Below are 22,831 nucleotides of genomic sequence, written 5' to 3'. Positions count from 1 at the left end.
TTAGAGATCATCAAAATCGACTTCCTCATTTGAATGCTAAGGAAATTGAGGTTCACGGGCTTAAAGGCAGGGAATAGCAGAACAGAAATTCAGGTCAGGTGCCCAGGTTCTGTATTTCTACTGCATCACTTTAGGTTTCCAAGTTCTTTAGGAGAGGGAAACAGCTACTTATAATTTTCTTATTATTCCAAACTGGGTTCTCAGATGAAGAAGAGACAAAAATAATTCCAAAATCACCACACTGGTATCTTCTCTTTCAGCCGGTGATACCACTACCGGGCCTATAGTCAAAGAAAAGGACCTCTAGGCACAAACATACTTGTAGCATTTTTTTTTTTTGGTAGAAGCAAAGAATTGGAAACAAAGCAGTGCCCATCAATTGGGGAAGAACTGAACAGCTATGGTATCTGCATGGAATGGAAAATTGTTGAAAGGAAATGGTTTCAGAGAACCTTGGGCTTTCTGATGCATAGAAGCAAAAGAACCATTTATACAAAAATGGTAACATTTTGAAGATGAAACAATTTTGAAAGACTTAACTCTGATCAATGCAATGTTCATCCTTGATTCCACAGGACCACTGATGAAGCATGCTACTCACCTCCTGTCAGACAAGTGATGCTCTCAAGTTGTAGAATTAGGCATATGTTTTTAGACCCCGATATTGTGGGCATTTGTATTGCTTGATTATACATATTTGCCGCAAAGGCTTTCTTTTTTTTCCCCCTCTGATGGGAGGGGAGATGTGAAAGGTAGAGAAGATAAATGCTTGCTTACTGAAATAAAATAAAACTTTTTTTAAAAAAGAATTTACAGAAAACAATTGGATTGTGCCCTCAGTATCAATAATAAAGAGATTTTGGTGGGCATCATTATCCAGACTGAGGCTAGTTCTATTTTTGTATCTCATAGTTTAAAATGTTCAAAAAGCTGCCATCTTGTTTCTCATTAAGCTGAGGAATAATTCAGTCCTGCTGGTATAAATTACTTACAGTGAAATGAATGCCTACTGTGTGCTACATGCTAATGAGTTTAGCAAATATTTGTTAAAGGCTCACTATACACAGGGACCAGCCAGGGTACTGGAATATAAGGACAAAACCAAAACAATCTCTGTACCCCCAGGAGTCTATAGCCCACTGGGCTTCTAAACAAGTACACTACAAGATAATGAAATACAAGATAACTTCATGAGGGAAAGAGTGGGAACAAATGGAAGAGAAGGTACGTAGGAGCTGGCAAAGTAGTTGAGTCTTAAAGAAAACAAGGATCCTAAGAGGCAGGAGTTTGGAATGAGCATTCCCGGCTTAGGGTAAGCCTGGACAAAGGCACAGAGATACGAGATCCCATTCCATGAACACTTAGGAAGCCCCTTGGGCTATAACAGAGATCAGGTTGGAAAGTTAAATGGGTTGTGAGGCTATGAAAGGCTTTACAACAAACTGAGGAGTTTGAATTTTAACCTACAAGCAGAAGGGAGCCCCTGAAGGTTATGTTTTGTTTTGCCAGGCAATGACGGTTAAGTGACTTGCCTAAGGTCACACAGCTAGTAAGTGTTAAGTGACTAAGGCCAGATTTGAACTCAGGCCCTCTTGAATCCAGGGCTAGTGCTTTATCCACTGAGCCACCTAGCTACCCCACCCTGAAGGTTTTTGAGCCATGGAGTGACATGGTCAGACTTGTGTGAAACGTGGCTTATGGACAACAGAGTAGTGAGACCATCAAGGAGTCTATGGCAATGGTGCAAGTGAGAAGCTCTGAAGGCTAAAGTCAGGGAGTAAGGAGAGAATAGACTGGTGGGAATTCGGGGAAAGCTCTGGCTCTAGATGCAGAGGCTTTAGGTTCAAATTCCACTTCTGGTCTTTACCTTCACAAGTGACCTTGGGCAAGTCACTTAACTTCCTTCCAATGGCTTTATGACTTGATAATGTGAGATATGTCATGGTAGAGTCAGTGAGATCTAGCGAATGATTAGGCATGGGGAAGGTGGGTTAGGGAGAGAGAAGAGCCAAGGAAAAAGTTGAGGGTGGGGCCTTGGATGACTGGGAGGCCAACGGGATGCTCTGCAGAAATGGAGAAGTTTTGAGGAGGGATAGATGGTGGTGGTAGGGATGGAGAAGCCATGTAAGAAGTTCCATTTTGGATAAGCTGAGTTTGAAATGCCAATGGCACATCCAAGTGAGTGTCTGGCAGGCAAGCACAAAGAATAGGCTAGAATTCAGGAGAGAGATTTGGGCTAAAATGCTAGCACTGCAACTTGACAAGACATTTCTAAGCTATCATATGATAGTAGTTGGGGGGGGGCGGCTAGAAGGAATGTAAGAGGTCATTTAGTCCAAATCACTAACTTAATAGTGAGGAAATGGAGGCCCAAAGAGGTTTCTTGCTTTTCCAACCTTCCCACCTTTATTATATACGGTCAATAAATCACTAAGCACTTACTAGGTACCAGGCATGAACCTGGTCCCTGCCCTGAAGGAACTTAGATCATATTGGTCTCATACAGGTAGTAAGTAGGAAATTGGGGATTTGAACTCGAGTCCTCTGACTCTTAATCCTTTTGAGAACTCCATAACAGGGTTGTTGTCATTAGATTGGGAGAGCCTGAGTTGGGGCAACAGTGTCCCTCCCATTGCATCTTTTCCTCACCACCATTTTTCAAAGACCATCACCCCCTTACCGTCCTGGTCACCTCATCCACGTACAATGCAATGGGCTGTTTTCCAGCCCTGCTCACAGAGAGGCCCCCCCCAATCACTGGAAAGGCACAGTAAATTCTTAAGTGGCTGCTTATTAATAACATCGTAAGTTTACATTAGAGCACCTTTCATCCAGGAAGGCTGGGCCAACTGCATATATGAGAAATCCTTTCGGTTGGAGTGGAACAAGGCCAGCTGGCATCACCTTCCCTCAGGGGCTTGGCTTGGGGGGAATTTTGGCTCCAGGCACACCCTTCTAAACTTGTCAAGGGCTCTTATTAATATCCACACTGATGGGCTCAACACAAAAACAGCAAAATGAGGCCAAAGAGAAAGACAACCTCATAGAGCCTTGGAAAGAAAGTGCTGAAGAAATGGGGTTCAAAGGGGATGGGGTGAAGGGTGGAGGGGCTGACCAAGACAAGGGTTATGGGAAAGAAGACCCATATCTCTAGATAGACAGAAACACAAAGGGGGAAGAGGAGTTCTAGAAGAGATTCAGCGCAAGTGAGGCAGGCTGAGGAATCTCCTGGGAGGGGGTGGGGAGAGGGAGAGAAGAGGAGAGAGAGGCGGTATTCTGGCTACAGTTCTCCAGTTTTATCTCCAAGCCAGGCTTTGGGGTTTTGTTCAAGGAGGGACGGCAATCTTCCCAGCCCTGTAGCTGAGACAGGAAGGAGGGAGGTAAGTAGGGGGAAAATAACATTTCCTCATTTCATATGATGTTGGAAAGAAGCCCTTGATGAATTGAATTCACATGGTCCATGGGGGTAATGGGTTTGAAAATGGTATTGATATTTGTTCTGTCTCAGGACAACAATGCATAGCTTGAAGTCACAGAGTGAGCCCAATGACTGATGAATGTTGCCATTCCTACTTGTCTCCATCCATAAGGTTATTCAGCCAAGCACTCTGTATGGAGAAGTCATTCAGTGAATATTTGATTGACTAAACAGCAAAATTATTCTGCAAAACCCTCAGAAATGTAGGCTAACATAGGATCAAGAAGCAAGGCAAGCCCATTACCCTGCCAAAGGAGGCTCAAGTGACTGTAGTTTACTGATCTATAAAATGGAGGGTATCTCCCTTCAACTCTACAAAACAAAATAATGCAGCCTCTCTTAAAATGGATAGAGATAGGGATAAGTGGACCTGTGATTTCATTGGTGTAGATACTCTGAGGTAAGGAAGTTCCCTCTACCAATGCAGGTCAGTACTTTTTCTGAAATTTAAGAGTCACAGAAAGTTGCCTAGAGTAATGTGAAGTTAAATGATTTGCTCTGGGACACAGAGCCAGTATGTATCAAAGGCAGAATTTGAACCCAGGTCTTCCCAATTTTGAGGCCATCTATCTTCCCACTACTCTATGCCATTTTACCTCTTCAGAGTAGATGGGGAAAATATTTGATTGCCATTTGATGGAGATGAATTTTTCTTGACCGAAAGGAACTTATAACTAGAAGAATATTGTTCATTAAAAGATGTGTCTTGTTTCAGGGAGAAGATTGGAATCAAATATAAGCCCTCCTTGATTTTCCAAAGGAATCCAGTCCACTGTCCTCCTCTTATTTGGACAGCTAGAAGGTATAGTGGATAGAGCACTGGGCCTGGAATCAGGCTACCTGACTTCAAATCTAGCTTCAGATACTGTGTGACCCTGGGCAAGTCACTTAGCTTTTCTTTGCCTCAATTTATTCACACTGTATAATAGGATAATAGTAACCCCCAACTGACAGGTGAGGGTCAATTGAAATGATATTTGTAAAGTGCTTGGCAGAGTGCCTGGCACGTGGTAGGTATTTAGTAAATATTTCTTTCCTTCTATTCTTTTTTCCCTGCTCAATTCTAGGAGCATTTGATTGTCCATCTGCAGGGTTGGTCCAAGACATGTGGAATGAAGGACCAACTCTTTGTCCTGTCCATCCAGCTACATCTCCTAGTATGGACAAGAGGAACTCATCGCCTACTTGGTTCTGCCAGTGTGGATAGGCAATTAGGTGGGGCAATGGATAGAGCACAGGTCTTGGAAGTCAGAAACACCTGAGTTCAAATCCTGCCCCGGATATTTACTTATTCTGTGACCCTGGACAAGTCATTTGATCTCTCGCAGGCTCAGTTTCCTCTTCTGCAACATGGGTATAATAACCTACTTGAGAGTTGTTGTGAGGTTAAAATGAGATAACTATGTAAAGTGTTCTGTAAACCTTAAAACACTATTTAAACACTAATTAGCTAGTAGTAGCTGTAGTTAGGCTAAACTTAGTAACTTTAGATCTCATTTTAGGCACAGCAATGCAAGATTTGATGTATTCAACGCAAAATCATTTGCAATCAAGAATATCAGGAAAACCCCACTATCTGCAGGAAAATTCCTTTTCCACTTAGACTCTTCTCCAAAATGGTAGCAAGTGCCTTTGGCAAGCATATGTTTTCTTGTTTTCTGCCTTATTTCATGTAAATAAACAGAAGATTGTCAATATTCCTATAAGGGTACAAAGTAATGGAAAACCACTGTCTCTAAAGATTTAAAGATGAGGATAACCCAAAGAAGCAGCAGAAAAGTCCAGGGTAAGAGTAAGCAGTCCTCACAAGACATGACAAATGATCTATCGGGCAAGAGAGATGTCAAGGATGCCTTCAGTGAGAAGAAAGATGGGAAGAGAAGGTGGGCTGGTCATGGAGTAAGAGGGAGGCATAGACAGCCCATAGACTTCGTTGGGATCCATGTAATATCAATAGGTCCAGAGGCAGGACCCCAAAAAGTTGGCCCTCCATTTAAAATCTACAAAAGGCCATGGACAAGGGTTATTCAAAATAAGAAGGTCTAAATAAGTTGCAATCTGCCCTGGTGGAGGGAATGCACCTAACACTAAGGTGACACAGATATCATTGATTTAGAATTAGAAAAGACATGGGGGGGGGGAATTATCCAGACCAACCTTCTGATTTTACAGATGAGGAAGTTGAGATTCAGGAAATAAAAGGATTTGCCCAGTATCACACAGGTAATGATGAAGATGATGGTTCTGGTGATTATCACATTTGTATAGCACTTTAAGGTTTGCAAAACACTTTAGGTATGTTGACTCAATTTGATCCCCATAACAACCTTAAGGCAGATGCTGCTGCTATCCCCATATTTTAAACAGATGAAGAATCTGAGAAAGGAGAAGTTAAAGGACTCATCTAGGATCACACAGCTAGTAAGCGTCTGAAGCAGGATTTGAACTCCATTCTTCCTAACTCTCAGTCCTGCTTTCTATCCTCTTTGCTATCTACCTTGCAGCCAGTGGGAGAATCAGAATTTGAACACAGGACCTTTGACTCCAGACTCAGAGCTCTCTCCATTGCATAGAAGAGTCAGTGAAATATGGAAACCTATGGAACATCTGCCTGTCTGGGTTGACAGAAATCTGACTCAAAGAAAAGAATCAAGACTGAACATTATTCACATCTCTTTTTGGAGATTTTCTTAAGCATAAGATCATGGTTTGTGCTTTCTCCGCCTTCTTTTCTTCTTGAGCACTCAACAGATAGTACATATAGAAATATTTGTTTTCATCTTTGATGTTTGGAAAATTCCTTGCAAATTCAATCTATCCAGATGATATCATAGTTACCAGTGCAGACACTCAATTCTCAGCAGCCAAACTGTTCAGAGTTTTGAACTATTTTTAAGACCTTCAAGGACAAACCAGAGTCCTATTTAGGGAATCCCAGATTGACAGATTGAAAGTAGGGCAAGTTCAAGCTTGTTTGATCAATCACACCCAGTAAGTTGCTATCTATCTGCCCTCCCTCTAGAGCCCATTCCAATGAGAAACTGAATTCATGGTGCCAAGGGCAGATCAAGACTATTCTTAGTACAACTGCACCTTTACCTTTGTTTCCTAATTTCCATATTTTCAAAAAGTGGCTCAACCTGTATAGGAAATATGGGGTGGATCCACCATTGCCATCCATAGGGCAATCTTCTGGCCAACTGGTCTTTCAATGGATGAGAATGAACATAAGAGAGAGATCCAGGCTCTATGCTAGATGAAGGTGGGTACACTTGTGGTCATTGGAAGAAAGGAGGATTGGGGGAATGAAAAGGAAGATGAGGCTTTAGTGCCAAACCAAGTGCCAACCAAGAATATCAAGAAAATCCCACCATCTACAGGAAATCCTTGGAGGCTGAAGGCAGGGGAAGCCCCATCATAGATAGTACAGTGAAAAGGACATTGCATTTGGAATCAGAGGACCTGGTTGCAAATCCTGACTTTTCCACTTATGATCTGTTATGTCCCCCATCTCTGTTTCCTCATCCGTACAATGAGGGAGTTGGAATGGATGACTTGTTGAAACCCTTTCAGGTCTAAATCTGTGATCCATGGCTGAGGTGGTGCGGGATACTACCATCTAGTGAGTTTTTCCAAAGAGAGGAAAGGTCTATTGGGAGAGTTTGACAAGAAGAGCTCCATAAATCAAGCAGATGGCAAGGCTGGCATTCCTCTGGGGACATCCTGTCAGAGAGGCTGGATAAAGGGCCCACTTCATCCTTATTCAAAACCAATAGCAGCTTTACTACCGGCCGGGAGGCCTGGGCACAAATGAACCTGCTTCCCTAGGGGGAAAAGACAAGACTAAGGAGCATCCTCAATTGAGCAGTATCCTGGTTTAACTTTCTGCTTCGAGGAAGAAGAGGCAGATGCTAAGAATGTGAGTGAGATTATAGAGTAATTAACAAAACAAAAGGATAGCACTAGGCAACTGCTATTCACAAATAATTTGCCTGGGTGAGTGGAGAACTAGCTTCCAGGGGTGTGTCCTGGGCAAAGGCCGGCATCAGCTCCAGTTCTCAAGTGGACAAGCAGAGAGCGACTTTCCTTGTGTCCTGGATGGGGATCATCCTTTGGCTAAGGCTTGGAAGAGGTGACTCCAGGGTCCCTCCCCAGTCTGCAGACCTGATTCTAGGCCCTGAAAACAGCACTCAGCTCCTTGCCACTCAGTGGGCTATACGACCCAAACAGCTCTTGAGCTTCTATGTGCTCTTATTTTTAAACTGTAAAAGGGAGATGATCCTTCCGTTAGCTGTTATACACGACTGGAAAAAGCAAACCCTTTTGCTGGATCTGTATCCTCCCTCAGCAGTGAATGTCTGGCCTGTTGAACAGAACCAGGGAAAGTGTTGAAGAAGGGCTTGGCTACATACATACTACCTGTGCAAATCTCTTTACGTTTCTGGGCCTTGATTTTTCATGGGAAAAATGAGCAAGTTGGAGTAAATGACCTCTAAGGTCCTTCCCAGGGCTATATCTCTGGTTCTGCACTATAGCCTTACAATTCATGTTTAGAAGGACCAAGAGAAGGGATTAAAAGTTACCCATCTTGGGGCAGCTAGGTGGTACAGTGGATAGAGCACCAGTCCTGGATTCTGGAGGACCTGAGTTCAAATCTGGTCTCGGACCCTTGACACTTACTAGCTGTGTGACCCTGGGCAAGTCACTTAACCCTCACTATCCCACCAAAAAAAAAAAATTACCCTTCACATATAACCTATATCAGATTACTTGCTGTCTTGGGGAGGGGGGAGGGAGGGAGAAAAATTTGAATCTAGAAATATTATAAAAACAAATCTTGAAAAGTATCTCTAAATGTAATTGGAAAATAATAAAATATTTATATGAGAAAAAAAGTTACCTATCTCTCTTGACTCCAGCCAAGTGTACCACAGACACTCAAACAGAAAGCAGCTTATAGACAATAAGTGAGATGGGGCTTATGACTTTCTACCTACTTGTGGGGCAGAGTAAAGAGGGCAATAACAGGACTTGGAGTTAGGAAGACCTGAGTTCAAATCCCACCACAGACTAGTTCTGTGACCCTGGCCAAGTCCCTAAACCTCTGTATGCCTCAGTTTCCTCATCTATAAATAAAGGGGTTGGATCCCATGGTCTAAGGTACTTTAGAGTTCTAAATCTAAAATCCTATAATTAGCTGGACAATCAGATAGTGAGTATTCTGTTAGCTCCTGAAGGTGACATCAATGGCCTGAATTTAACCCATTCAAATCCATTACGCATTTAAAAACATGTTTTCCATTCACAAAGCTCTTGATCCTTAGCAGCTTTGGGGGTGGGGGAAGCAAGGGCACACTCCACTCTCAGAGCTAGACGTACTCTGTATGTGAGAGAATTTAAGATGCATAAAATATTTTGCCTACGTTTTCTCATTTGAGCCTCCCAATGACCTCTGGATTTTCTTCTTGAGACTTAACAATCCTGTAAAAATAAAGCAATCTTTCCTTCTTCTACTGACCCTACCCCTAAAACCTGGCCACATCAGGAATGACTTTGCTGACATTTTGCTCTGAACTGAGAAGGCGTAAATGCAGCTTTGGGTGATGGGCCACCCATGCCAGACCCCAAAGTGGTTGGCCACATTTATATACTTTGACCTGAAGAACTTTTAATTTCTTAGTCTGTGACTGAATAGGGTCAACTTCCACTGGGACTAACTACTTCCCAGTAGGAGGCTCACTGGATCTCTGTCAAGACAACCTAACTTCCCATCAATGTCATTTATCCTTGCTGAGCTTCCCCTCTAAAATGAAGATGTTGAACCAAGTCAGGGCTCCTTCACTTTTTTGTGTCCTGGATCTCTCCAACAGTCTGGTGAAGTCTATGGACCCCTGCTCAGAATCATGTTGACATTCATAATAATGAATGTAATTGTGAATATTGGCTACGCTGATAACCAAAGGAAATGCTCGATTTCAGTTAGAGACTGGGGCAAATAGATAAGTAATATTTTTTTCCATCCAAGTTCATATTGCCTGAAATTACCACCACCCCTTGCCAAATAAATCCCTTGGAGGGAAGTGTTTGCAGCCTCCAGGTTAAGAACCCTTGACCAAGGATGACCTCTCAGGTCCCTCATGGTCTCTGATCCTGAGGTTTTCCCACTGCCTCAATGCACAACATCTCTTCTTCCCTTGGCATTACTTCCCTGGCTTTTGAACCAGCGATATGTGACCACCCATACCATGACATTTACAAAGGCCATGCTGGTTCCAAATAATGGATGAAGTGATGAATTTCATGTCTGACATAGAAACATTCAGCACTCTGTCTTCATGAAAGGGAGAAAACCCAAAGGAGTTCAGATACTGGCCGAGCAGTGATCAATAGGGATTAGAAGGCTAATCAGTCATAGGATCAGAGCTTTAGAGTCACAGGATCCTTAGAGGCCAGGAGTCCAGCTCCCTTATTTTACAAAGGGGGAAACTGAGCCCCAGAAAGGCTAAGTGACTTCTCTGGGGTCACAGATAGGTATGATTTGAACCCAGGTCTTCCTGGCTACAAATCAGAAGGTTGCCACACAAGAGCCGGGCTTCTTAAACTGATGTGTCCACTGACACCCCTCCCCCCACAAAGAGTCCACAGAAAAATTTCAGTGTGTTTGGAAACTTTGATGGGGAAAAATGTATCATTTTTATTTCAATAAAATGGTTTCCTTTGAAATCCTATATATTTATTTTATGTTTTTAAAAACATTCAGATAAGGGATTCATCGACTCTACCAGATTGTTCAATGGGGTCTAGCACATAAAAAGGGGGGACCCCTTTATTATAGGATCTAGACAATGATGTGGCAGGAAAGGTAAAATCAGAAGGAATTATTATTTTAGAAATACACTTGACCCCCATTGCCCCACCAAACCCGCCCCCCCCAAAAAGAAATACACTTGGTCTGCCTGCCTGTCTGTCTGTCTGTCTGTTTCTCTCTCTCTCTCTCTCTCTCTCTCTCTCTCTCTCTCTCTCTCTCTCTCACACACACACACACACACACACACACACACACACACACACACACACACACACACTTTCTCCCTTACTTCCAGAGACTCCAAAACAACTCATTTGAAATCAGATATGATTCCCTGGTCATAACACAGCACAGTTGTTTCTCAATGAAGTCCTGGAACATTCATGAACTTCAGTCTCTAAGGGCTCTGGACTGATAAACGTATGCCAAGGAGTCTGGAAATTGGCACTCTGCCCAGCTGAGAGGATATGCTAAGAATTCTCATCCCTGGCCCCTCTTAACTTTGGACAGGGTTGAGGAAAATCCATGGGGCTCTATTTAATCAAAAGAAAAGGGGAGATGGCTAGGGAGGAAGAGGTCCAAGGGAGGGTGGGGGCACAGCAGAGACCAACAGATCTGCCTGAGTAGGTCCCAGCTGTATGAAACAGACCTGGCGTGCTTGCCTCTGATGGGCACTGAAGGGGCATGGCATGAGAAAGACTGGGTCGCTGAGATCAATAGGGCTCCTGTGACTTAATGGAGTCTGCTGTCCTCAGGAACAGGAGGAGGAGGAGGCAGGAGAACCGGATTGGCTGCTATTTCTCCTTCAGGCGTGCTTCGGGGATCCTGAAAGTGACTTTGGCAAGGACTGGCAGCCGATCTTTCAAACTGGGTCAAGCCTTGGTGCCAGTGACTTTAACTGTCCACAAAGGTCTGGCTTCCTTATCTCCACTCCCCACTTCTGGCCACCTGGTGGCCCAGTCCCTCCTGGAGGCCCATATCCAAATGGGGAGGGGGTGGGAGAGGAATCTAACTGGGCCCAAATCTTTCTGTCCCGTCGCCTGGAGAATACAGCCTGAAATAGACTGCACGTGAAGACATGCTCCTGTTAAGAGACACACCTTTGAATGGCACACGTTTCCTAAAGAGCCTGGCTGATGTTTCAGCCTTTAGTTGTACTGGGCAGAAGTAAGACACAAGTGGGCTTTCAAAATGCCTGCATGATGCTGTCTGTTGGGATTAGCTTATGAGAGCTGGGAAGGGACAAGGGAATACACATTTCTATAATGCCTACTCTGTACCAGACACTCCGCTAAAAGCTTACAATCTGTGAGGGAGGTGCTGTTTGTTGCTAAATTCCATTTTACAGTTGAGGAAACTGAGGGAAAAATGAAAAAAAAAATTTTACAGTTGAGGAAACAGATGAAAGTAAGTGACTTGCCCAGGGTCACACAACTAGTAAAGTGTCTGAGACTGAATTTGAACTCAGGTGTTCCTGACCCAGGTCCTGCGTGCTATCTACTGCAACACCTAGATGTCTGTGAAAGAAGACCCGGTGATCTAAGACAAAGCTTGTTAAACTTCAGGTTGAGACCCCATGTGGTGTTGCATAACTGAATGTGGGGGTAGTGGAAAATATGGCAATGGTAAAAGGTTTCGGAACACACAATGACCAAAAATTATAGACCTTTATACTCAGGTTGTATAAAATCTTCTTGGGTGAAAAGGAGTCATGAGTGGAAAAAAGTTTAAGAAGCCTGCTATACGGTTGTCTTCTAATTCATTGGCCACACCCCCAAAAATTTGAGCTTAGCTTTCATAATGGGATAAATAGCCTCTTCCTGGGGCTCCCCTTATCCAGAATTCTCCCATCTACCTCTCAATGCTTGCCTTTAAACAAAGGGCCTGCCTCACCTCTCCCTCCACATCTCCTCACAGAATTCAGGGCTCGATCCCCAAACAAAGGAGGACTCAGGTAACCTGGCTGAGAAGGTTCCAAACTGGGTGTAAGAATAAGGGTCTTTCACTGAGACATTCCAAGTGTCCTAGCCCCTATTTTTTTTTCTTTGTACCCAGAAACATACAAGCAGGTTCAGCTGGGGTAAAAGAATGAGACAAAGCCAAAAAATATTTCCTGGGGGGGAGAGGAGGGAATAGAGTGACAAGGACCAGCAGATGCAGTGAAGGGGGGGACGGGAGGAAGGAGTTGTTAATATGCTGCTCCTGGGGGGATGGGGGGGGGAGATTCATACTTTGGCACTAGAAGATGCTTGAGAATAAGGTTCATTCAAAAGATGGGGCTGGAAAAGAAAAGGATTCAGAATAGGATGACCTGAATTTGAATCTTGACTTGTCCTTGGAACAATGAGTCCTTGGGCAAATTATTTAACCTGTCTGTGCCTCAGTTTACTTATCTGTGCAAGATGAAGAGGTTAGACTTAATGGCCTGTAAGGTCTTTTCCGGCTCAAAAATGGATGTCCAATAACAACAATATCAATTGAATATCAATAATAACCCCATGGAGCAGCTAGGTGGCACAGTGGATAAAGCACCAGCCCTGGATTCAGGAGGACCTGAGTTCAAATCTGCCCTCAGACACTTGACACTTACTAGCTGTGTGACAAGTGTCTGAGTAGTGTGGGAACCTAAGTCTTCACTACTCCAAGTCTCTTCTCCATCCACTCTACTACACCTAGGGTTTAGTTAGGTCTTCAAAATAAATTATCCTCATAATCTCATCGTAATGAATATTAATCAATACGCATTGGCCTGTGGAAAACATTGGGCATTCTGGTGCCAGGCTTTATACAGCAGCCTCGCCTGGTTTCTGCTTTGCACCCAGAGTGGATTTCTTCTCATCCTCTTCTGGATTTGTTCATGGTGCCCTAGGTCTGATGAAATGGAGAATGGAGAGCACTTTGGCTGGTGTGGCAGCAGATTGTGCCGATGGCGCTGACTATGTGATCTAGGGTCCCAGGTGAGGTGTTTGCAAAAGGGTGGCATTGAGAGGCAACAGTGTGATGGAAAGTGGCTTGGATAGCCAGAGGACCTGAGTTCAAACACCACGTTTGCCACTTACTAGCTTCCTGACTGACCTAGGGATAGTCACATAGCCTCCTATATACACAGAGACATGTGTATGTGTACACTACTGCATACATGTAGAGCCATATATGATGTACACATATGCGTGTAAACGTGATCATGCACACAAACACACTTGTGTGTGTGCTCATGTGTGCATGTAGAGTGACATAGTATATACATGTATGTGAACCTGTTTCAGCACATATAAACACATTGTGTATTGTGGACTCGTACATGTATATAGGATCACATCGTGTATACATGTATATAACATGCATATATGTGTGCAAGCACATGTGTGTATACCCCCATGTAGACAGACATATACAAATGCACACACATATACAAATAGATAAATGTATAAATATACATGCATGTGTGAGCGCATTATTATTGTTTAGCCATTTTCAGTTGTGTCCAACTCACATACATACATCTTGTATGCATGTAGTTACTGACATGTGGCCTCCCCCATCAGAACACAACCTCAGTGGACCTTGGGTTGCCACGTAAAATGGGATGGTTGGATGCCGCTTTTAGTTCCAAATCTATGATCCCACGAGCTGCCAGGTGGAGATGAGAAAACTTAATCTACCTCACATCACTAGGGCCAAATAATAAGTTTGCCTTTTATATAGGTTATGACTATTGAGGTCTTTCATATACATAATCAAATGAGGTAACGTCCTTCGAGCGCTCTATAAATACCAGCTATAATGACGATGGCCTCATTGGTCTGAGGAAATAAGTGGTACAAGTATTTTTATTCTCATTTTACTGGGGGAGGATAGTGAAGCTTAAATTTTAAAGTGTCTAAGGTCCATGCCACACAGCAAGTGCATTAATACACGTCTGCTGGCTTAATTTAACTTGAAATCACTTAGAAAAGTCCCATATTCACAGAAAGTTTTATTTGCCAGAACAAACAAGGTGACTTTGAAAAGCCACCTAGGATGAGGGGTTTCAAGGCCAATGCTGTCCCCTCACTAAGGAGGAACTGGAGCCAGACTCCTCTGGCTTTGGAAACATAGCTTTAGCTCATTTCCCAGGTCTGCACTGGTTACAGCTATGAGAGCCTCACTGCATGGATACTGGGAGGTTGGGAAAGGACAGCTGCTCCAAGACTTTGGGACGAAAACACCTTTCGTGGCATGAAGATGAGGGAGGGGGGAGAAGCCCCAAAGTCTGCGGAAGATGTCATTCGTCATTGATACAAAGGAAAAACCAGGTGGGCTGAATCATGGGAAGTGGGGAGGAGAAGCCATATCCCCACCCTCAAGCTGAAATATTCCATATGGTGGCACAAGTTGAGCCCAGGAACTTTGTAGGAACCAATCAGGGACAGGATTGTAGATCACAAGACTATGTTTAGGAAAGCTGGGAGAAGAAAACGTCAGGGAATTGGGATACGGAAGCAGGATAAAAGCACCATGCTGTCTGCCCCACTCCCCAACACACACACACACACACACTTACACACATGTATATGTGTATACACCCACACACTTACATATATACATACTCACACACACCACTTACACACATGTATATGTGTATACACACACACACACTTCAAAAGGAGGATTCAGGAGGAAGAAGATCCGAGCTCAATCACCATTCTGACTTGAATCCCCAGTTATCTAAATGTAACTTGTCAGCTGCCAAGGTCTTTAAAGGCTCCCGGCTCCAGGACAGTATTTAATGATCCTAATTGCTTTATCCCTTTGCTTTCCCTTTCTACAAGGGAATAGTAGCTCTTGTCAAGGAAGAGCATTCGATCAATTAAACAAATTGGGGATGGGGGTGAGGGTAGAGCAGAATGGGAAGGGGGAGGAACCCAAATGTAAGTTTCTAGTGTAAATGGAATTTTACTTTAGCGATGAAAGAGTCATGGCACGTCTTTGTCCAGTGAACTCTGCTGTTTCCAAGCAGAGGTGCAGCCAGCACCTATGGGATATCTTAGATTACTGCATCTCTGCCTTCTTTTACTTTTCGCCTTAGTCCACCTCGTGAGTTATTTCTTTTTTGGTCATATCTTCCCTTAAACTTGCATAGATTTGGGGGGAATAATATAAAGGTTGACTTCCCAGATCAGAGTGCTACCTTGTTAGATTAGATTTCTTAAATTCCAGGGCTTGGTATAAAATTTGCTGTTGCTAACAAGCTTATTCTCCTCTGACTATGTTGGCCTTCCCAAGACTTTTTTATAGAGTCTAATGACTCAAGGAAATGTTTAATTTTCACATCAAAAATTTCTATCATCTATCTGTTTCTCTAACATCATCTATGTACTATATAGTACATGGATTTATCTATCTACTATAGATAGATAGACAGATAGATAGATAGACAGACAGACAGACAGACAGACAGACAGACAGATAGATAGATAGATAGATAGATAGATAGATAGATAGATAGATAGATAGATAGATAGATATAGATTTAATAGCTAGCTACATAAGGAGAACATTCAATGGAAAGGCAATCCGCTTCCAAGCATCTGAGGACATCTGAATTTCCAAAATATGGTCATTATTTCAAAGTTGTGACTTATTCCTGATCCCTGGGGAGCAGTCTTACTGACCCATCTGGGAAAGCAATCTGTGGTGGAATAAGCTTCTTCTGCCCCCAAGCAAGGAAGCCAACCAGCTTCATTTAGTGAAGTCTGGTAAAGACAGTTTAAAAACAGAACCAGGAAACAAATGAAAGAGCAAAGCCGATCCTGGTCTCCCCCACTAGAGAGCCAGCCTGTGGTTGTTTATATAAAGGAGCCATCCATGGCAGGCACCCTGAAATCTTCACCCTGGCCACCGCCACTGAAACACTGGCAATAAATATCACCAATGAGGGGAAAATCTCTCTCATCAGCGAAATGAAAACCTGGGCAGGCTAAGTTATCCAAAAGCAGAGCTGCTTAGTTAAGGATGCCACAGCATCTGGGGCAAACCACATCTAATGGGAGGACCCAGCTCAGCCCCGATTGTTTACAGTTCCCCAAAGGGTCCCTTGGCCTCTAGCTATGCTCAGTACCATGAAACAGAAGAGGAAAAAAACCAAAAAACGTACATAGGTTTAGGCTCTTTTGGTGTGAGCCGAGTAGAACCAGTATTAGGTATAGCCCTCAGTTAGCAGAGAAAAAGAATGAAAATACAGAACCGACTGTGAAAACACCACCATGGAAACAGATGTAGGTAACGACAGAGGCGTTCATTTCTAGCAGACTGGCAGGCATATTTGGGAGCTGCGTTCACCATATCTAAGATTTAAGGCATCAGCTGAAAACCCAGCATAAATGAGGCCAACAGAATCCTTCCCCCTTCCTTGGAAGTTCATACTGCTTCCTCTTCCTTGAGAACACTTAATGAATTCAACTGTCCAGATCTTAAACAACGCTGCCTCTGTAGCCACATTAAAAGATAGCTAAGCTAAGTCATCTTTCTTCTCAAGCAATCCTCCTTCTTAAGCACCAGGGTTTAAGCTTTTGACTTTGGGAGGACTTCCCACAGCTATGACACACAATTTAACAATTAACCTTTTCGGGACGGAGCTCAGAGGAGCAGAAAGGAGGAGGGAAAGTCACCATAACAGTGTTTTTTAGCGAGTTAATATGTCCTACTTTGGGCTCCTACCAAAATGCCCATCTGCAAGACGGCTAGTTCTCATTCTCCTCAGAAACGCTCAGTGAGTCCAACTTAGGAAATACGAGCTCATTTCATACTTGCCTACAGTGAGGGTGAGGATGCCAACCCAAAGAGCCAGTCGTCCAGAGTCTTCCCTACGCTGGTCAGTTGCTACAGTAGTTTACTTTCCTCTGGTGTCCGACTTCCAAGAGAGCGAACCAGGATCCGGTGAGCCCAAGCATCTTGTTTCCCCTTCCCAGGGTTCTGCCCGAGCCCTCGGGCAGCCCCACACGTATGGAGTGGAAGGTGGCTTCCGAGAAATCAGGCAGCAGGAGCCGCACCGTGTCTGCCTAGGGCTCGCAAGGGGCTCCGAAGCCTCTGCTGCCTCCCTCAGAATGCCAGCTCCGTGGGGGGTTCTTCCCGCTTCACCGCGGTGCCCCCTTCCAAGCGGATCCGAATGGATCCAGCAGCCCCCGCCTCTCCCTTGTCTTGCCTTGCCTTGCCTTGCCTCGCTTTCCCTCCCCTTCTCTTTCCTTCCCTTCTCTTTCCTTCCCCTCCCTGCCCTGCCCTGCCCTGCCCGCTCCAGTCTTCACTGAATGACCCGAGGAGGCGGCGAGAACGCAGCGACTCTGCTCCGCAAGCCCGAGACGTTTAACGAGGATCCACGTAAAATAATTGTCAGCTCCGGAGCTTGCTGAGCGAGAATCATTGCTGTTGCAGTGCTCCCATCCCCTGCATGCTAATGAGGCCGTGATGTCAGCAAGTCAGAGGCGCCGCATCTGGACAGTTGATTCTGCTCCCCTCCTAGCCCAGCCCTCCGTCATTTATTTACATGGAAATCAGGCTTCTCTCCCAAATCAATAATCCCCCAAGCAGGGCAGAGGAGAGAAATCCTCTCAACAGGCTTAGCGGTTGGTTTCTGCTCTGAGTAGCTAGGCTGCCTCGGTTCACCCCCCCTACCCAGCCCCCCCCCCCAGCTGTTTTTTTTTTTTAATGGGACATTTAAAAAGATGCTTTTTTTTTTTCTTTTCCTCTTTGGGGGAGGCGATCAGATCTGGGCACGCTGACCACCCTGAGTGGCTGTTTTGGATTAAGTGCCTGCCTCTCTGTCTAGCCCTGCAAGAACAGAATTACTGTTCCAACATTTAATAAACTGTGCTGACCATTAAAAAAAACTTGGTCGTTCTTCGCTCCCCGCCCCCCTTAACTTTCACTTCAGCTCATCAGTTCTTTTGGGGGGAGTAAATGGTTGAGTTGCCTCTCCTGCTCTGCTTTCCCCTTATCAATCTGCAAAGCAGCTGAGTGGGGATTTTTGGAGGAGGAGGGAAGATGTGCCAGGCTCCCTCTCCCCAAATGTGAATGGCACCAAAGCTGGGGCCATATGGGGGGGTATGGGTTATTATTATTTTTTTAATTCCACAGATGAAGGGTTTTGAGCCTGCAAGGATCTTAACACAATAACGAATTTATGAATATGATTAAAAGCACTTGGGGATGGACATGGGAGGCAGGGAAACTGAGTATGTGCTCTCATGCACGGAAATGTCCCCAAGAGACCCCAAATCCATTCAGCCACTTGCCCATCCTCTCAATCCTGCAGAATCTCCCATGACGAGGATCTCTCCCCCTACAGCTGGAGTCTCTGATGCTTCAAATGACTTTTTTTTGTTCCATGCGGGGAAGTTAAATTATGTCTTTTGTTATATGTAATTGTATTAAGAATGCTTTAATAACTTCTCTCCAGTTCACAGAAGCCCTTTCATACTTGGACCTGGAATAACTTTTCACTCACAGAAATAGACTATAACAATATAAGAAGATGAGTAATGCATTACTTTAACCTTTATTGCTCACTTAACTTAGATCTTGGTTGGGGGGGTGGGGGAGAAGGGAAGAATGACCTTTATTATCTTTTCTACCTCAATGACAACCGTTACTGCTTCAGGTCACTGACAGACCAGTGAAGGTGGTGGAGCACAGGTCACATACAAAGTAGATGTGTAACTTTGGACAAGTCATGGCCAAGCACAATCAAAAGAACTCTGGATTCTCAATCTCTGGATCTGGGGCTGGAGCCTACCTGTGACACTCAGGGCCTGGGCTGCTTTGGCTAAATTACCTAATCTGTCTTGTTTTCGAGTTTCCTCATCTTTGAAAAGACAAGGTCTTGAACGAGATGATCTCTAAGGTTCCTTCTGGCTCAAAATCCCTGATGAATTTATACTTGAATTTCCTCAGCAGTAAAACAGATGCCATAAAACTTTCTCTAGGTACATCTTAAACTTATTAGGGTAAGTTAATGTGTATGAAAACACCTTGAATACTATCAGATGCTAAACACTCTATAAACATTATATATATATATATATATGTGTGTGTGTGTGTGTATAAATATAAGAATAAAATCATATATAAACACAAGATAGACAGGGAGCTATAAATGCCTTTAGAAATTTTTATGAATGAAGAGGTTCTCTATCTCTCAGGGTGTTATCTGTAGAGGCAAAAGGCCTGACCAAATGGTCATTCATGCTATATTATCTAAAAGATCTAAGATTCCATTCCTGTGAATATTCCCTATCCAGATTCAGTTTGTGACATGGAGAAACCTCAGTAGATATCTAGGAGAGCCAACATGGGGTTGTAGATAGAGTGTGCTGAACTTGAAGTCAGGAAGACCTGGGTTTGAATCCTGCCTCTGACACTCAACCCTTCAGAAACCGTCTTCTCATTTATAAAATGGGCATAGCCTGTGGTACCAGCTTCCCAAGGTTTTGAGAAGACTCCAATGAACTAATATGATTGAAGTTACTTTGCAAACTTGAAATTGCTATGTAAAACTATTATTATTATTATTAGGCAATTTAATGAGTTGCTATGGTCAAAAAGCTTTCCCAGCTGGTGATTTATATCTAGCTGGTTCCAGGATGATTGATCAATAAATAGTAGCTGAAACATTTCCAGCTTTGTAGGATGTACCTGTGGGAGCTCATTCTCTTCTCTACAGTCCCTATTTTGGAAGAGAAGCAATATAAAGGTATACCCCTTCTGTGATAAACTAGAGTTAGTTCTAATGAGAAGCAAGGGTAAAATCAAGATGACTTCCTGAAGTCCCTTCTGACTCCCTGATTGTACACTCAGCTATATGAGAAAAGAGTCAGATGATCCTTTGCATAACAACTCACATTATTAAGGTCAAAATCCCTTTGTCAACATTTCCTTGTGGTAACCATTATCATGCAGGGCTTCATACTGTTCTAGATAGTTGGTGATGGCCAAAGGAAGGCAATATGTTTATCAGATTCAAAGATGATGCTGTGTTAAGGAGGGTTGACTGCTAGCAACTTAAAAGGTTGGAATAAAATTCTAAATAACTTTGACTAGTTGGGGGATGGTGAAACATAAGGATGCGTGTGTACACATGTGTGTGTGTGTGTGTGTGTGTGTGTGTGTGTAAATCCTACAAATTTTCTGAGGGACAAATCAAAGACTTTTGGATTAAAACCAAACAATATAATTAGAGGAGAGAACAGACTTACAGATAAAAGTAAAACAACATAAATGTAGGACAAAGGTCCATAGTACACTGGGCAGATTGACCTCTGAAATAGACCCATGGGAAGACATGGACAAAGTGTGACATATAGGGCTACCATGAAATTATCACTCTTTATATCATTGGAGGAAGTATCCACATTGATGAGATCACAGATCTATTGGTGTTTAAATACAGGACAATCATATTCAGTACAAGGTACTATGAAGGATACAAATATATCTAAGGAACAGCCATTGCTGACCTTATCAAACGTAACAATGTGGTAGCAGAAATAGAAGGTGGCACAGTGGAGAGAGCCCTGGTCCTAGAATCAGGAGTACTTGAGTTCAAATTCAGCCTCAGACACTTACTAGCTGGAGGACCATGGGAAAGTCATTTTACCTCATTTACCTCAGTTTCTTCATTTATAAAATGAGCTGGAGGAGAAAATGGCAAGCCACTCCAGTATCTTTGCCAAGAAAATCCCAAATGGGGTTACAGAGACTTGGCCATGATTGAAACAACTCAACAACAAAAACAAAAGAGGAAACAGAACAGGCAATAAGTGAATGGTATTGTGAGAAGTACAAAATACTACAGAATCTCAGAGGAAGGAGAGTTTACTTCTCGAGTGGGTGGTTGGGTAAGGCTTCACAGAGGAGATGACATTTGAGCTGGTCCTTGAAGAAAAGATAGGATTCATATAAGTGAACTTGGAAGATGGAGAGGACATTCCAGGTGGGGAAGATAGCATGAGGACAAGGAAAGACCACTGAGGCACAAATGTAGCACTAAAAGACCCAGGGATCACAGGCACCCATAAAGATGAATCAAAGGGCCAGCACTATGGTAGAGAAGTTGAAGGGAGGGGGAACTTGTATTATACAGCTGTGTATTAAAATATGACATGCAAGAGCTAGGAAATAATCCTTCTACTATATTCTGTATTAGTAAGTACCTTATTAGAGGATTATGAAAAAAGGTTAAAGGAATCAGGGCTAGTTAGCTTAGAAGAGAGAAGGCAAAGGCCAGCAACTACTTTCTTTCTCAACAGCTGACAAGACTTCAGGGTGAAAACCCCAAAATGCCTTTCTCCATTTCCAAGTAGGAAAACAAGAGAAAGTACATTCTGATCAAATCCAAAAAAGAATTTCAATTGGACATAAGGATGACTTTTGGACAGTTGATGCAGGAATGGAAAACAAAGGGAAAATGTGGAACGTCTGTAATGAAATAGGGGCAGTTCTAATGAGAAATGAGGATAATCAGAAAGATGTCTTGAAGTCCCTTCTGTTTCTCTGTCCCTGACACCGCCATTTATCCCAAGGAAATTGTGAAAGTCTCTGAAGTGTCTCTACCAAGTTCATTCACTTTAATTTTAAACAAACTGGCACCACCACCACCAGTGAAAAAGAGCCAGAGTCTATAGAGCATTTTTGGGAAGGAGTGATAGCACATGAGACATAGAAAGGGAGAAAGAAAAGGTAAGTGAGAGAGGAAGACTGAGAGAGACAGAAATAGAGAGGGAAAAATCAGTCCTAGGTACAAAGAGGTTGATAATTGCTGGTTCAGTGTCTATGTTTACATTAAACCATGTGAAGGCTGGAGGCTGAACATGAAGATTTTTTGAGGTCATGAGATCAAAGAATCCTGGATTTAGAGCTGGGAGGTACTGTGGAGGCCCCCATGTCCAACCCCATCATTTTACAGATGAGGAAACAGAGGCACAAAGGAGTTACAGTGATAGTAATAGAAGTAGCATCCAAATCCTTTAATGCTATGGACTGAACCACAATGGCTTTCTCAGATCCACTCAGATTTATTATTCTCTGACCATTTCTACTTTATAGATGCCAAACACACAGGCAAAAGGATTTGTCCAAAGTGACACAATAGTTGTTATCTACATGATACCAGAAGAGCCATCTAAGGAGTAAGGATTTTCATCTGATTGCTTTTAGGAGTCCACTAGCGTGACTATTTCAGGGTTCTATGATCTTGCTGGCTTGGGTATGCCTTCTTTTACTGATGCCCACAGCAATCCCTCTACTACTTGGTAGATGGCTTTTAATGGTTGGGGCTCCAGAAGTCAGAACCAACTTCATGGAGAATCTTTAAGAGCTTAACCAGGCTGGTCCTTGGTAAACAAACAACCAGCCACCTGGTCCACACCCAAAGCCTTTTTGGTAGGACCTGGCAAAAGGAGGTTGGTAGTTAGGAAGGCAAATGATGGTGAAGAACCTACAATTCATGGCATAAGATGCTCAGATGAAAGAACTGGGGACATTGGGTTAGGAAGAGATAAGACTTAAGTGGG

The 22,831-nt window shown here is 43.3% G+C and overlaps 1 protein-coding gene across 4 annotated transcripts in view; it reads right to left on the bottom strand.

Moving 5' to 3' along the window:
- The window catches only part of PRICKLE2 (prickle planar cell polarity protein 2), a 366,874-nt gene that overhangs the window by 116,921 nt on the left and 227,122 nt on the right, over nucleotides 1-22,831 (bottom strand). Inside the window, exon 1 of one of the 4 annotated variants that reach the window (XM_043965305.1) lies at nucleotides 17,079-17,885. The exons of the other annotated variants lie outside the window; for them this stretch is intronic. The gene's annotated coding sequence lies outside the window, so the exon portion shown is untranslated. Of the gene's footprint in view, nucleotides 1-17,078; nucleotides 17,886-22,831 lie in introns of those variants that run through there. 4 annotated transcript variants of the gene reach the window in all.

This window comes from Dromiciops gliroides, chromosome 1, assembly GCF_019393635.1.
Source record: "Dromiciops gliroides isolate mDroGli1 chromosome 1, mDroGli1.pri, whole genome shotgun sequence".
NCBI classification, from domain to species: Eukaryota; Metazoa; Chordata; class Mammalia; order Microbiotheria; family Microbiotheriidae; genus Dromiciops; species Dromiciops gliroides.
Note: the sequence above shows the minus strand (reverse complement) of the source record. Positions and strands in the feature narration are given on the sequence as shown.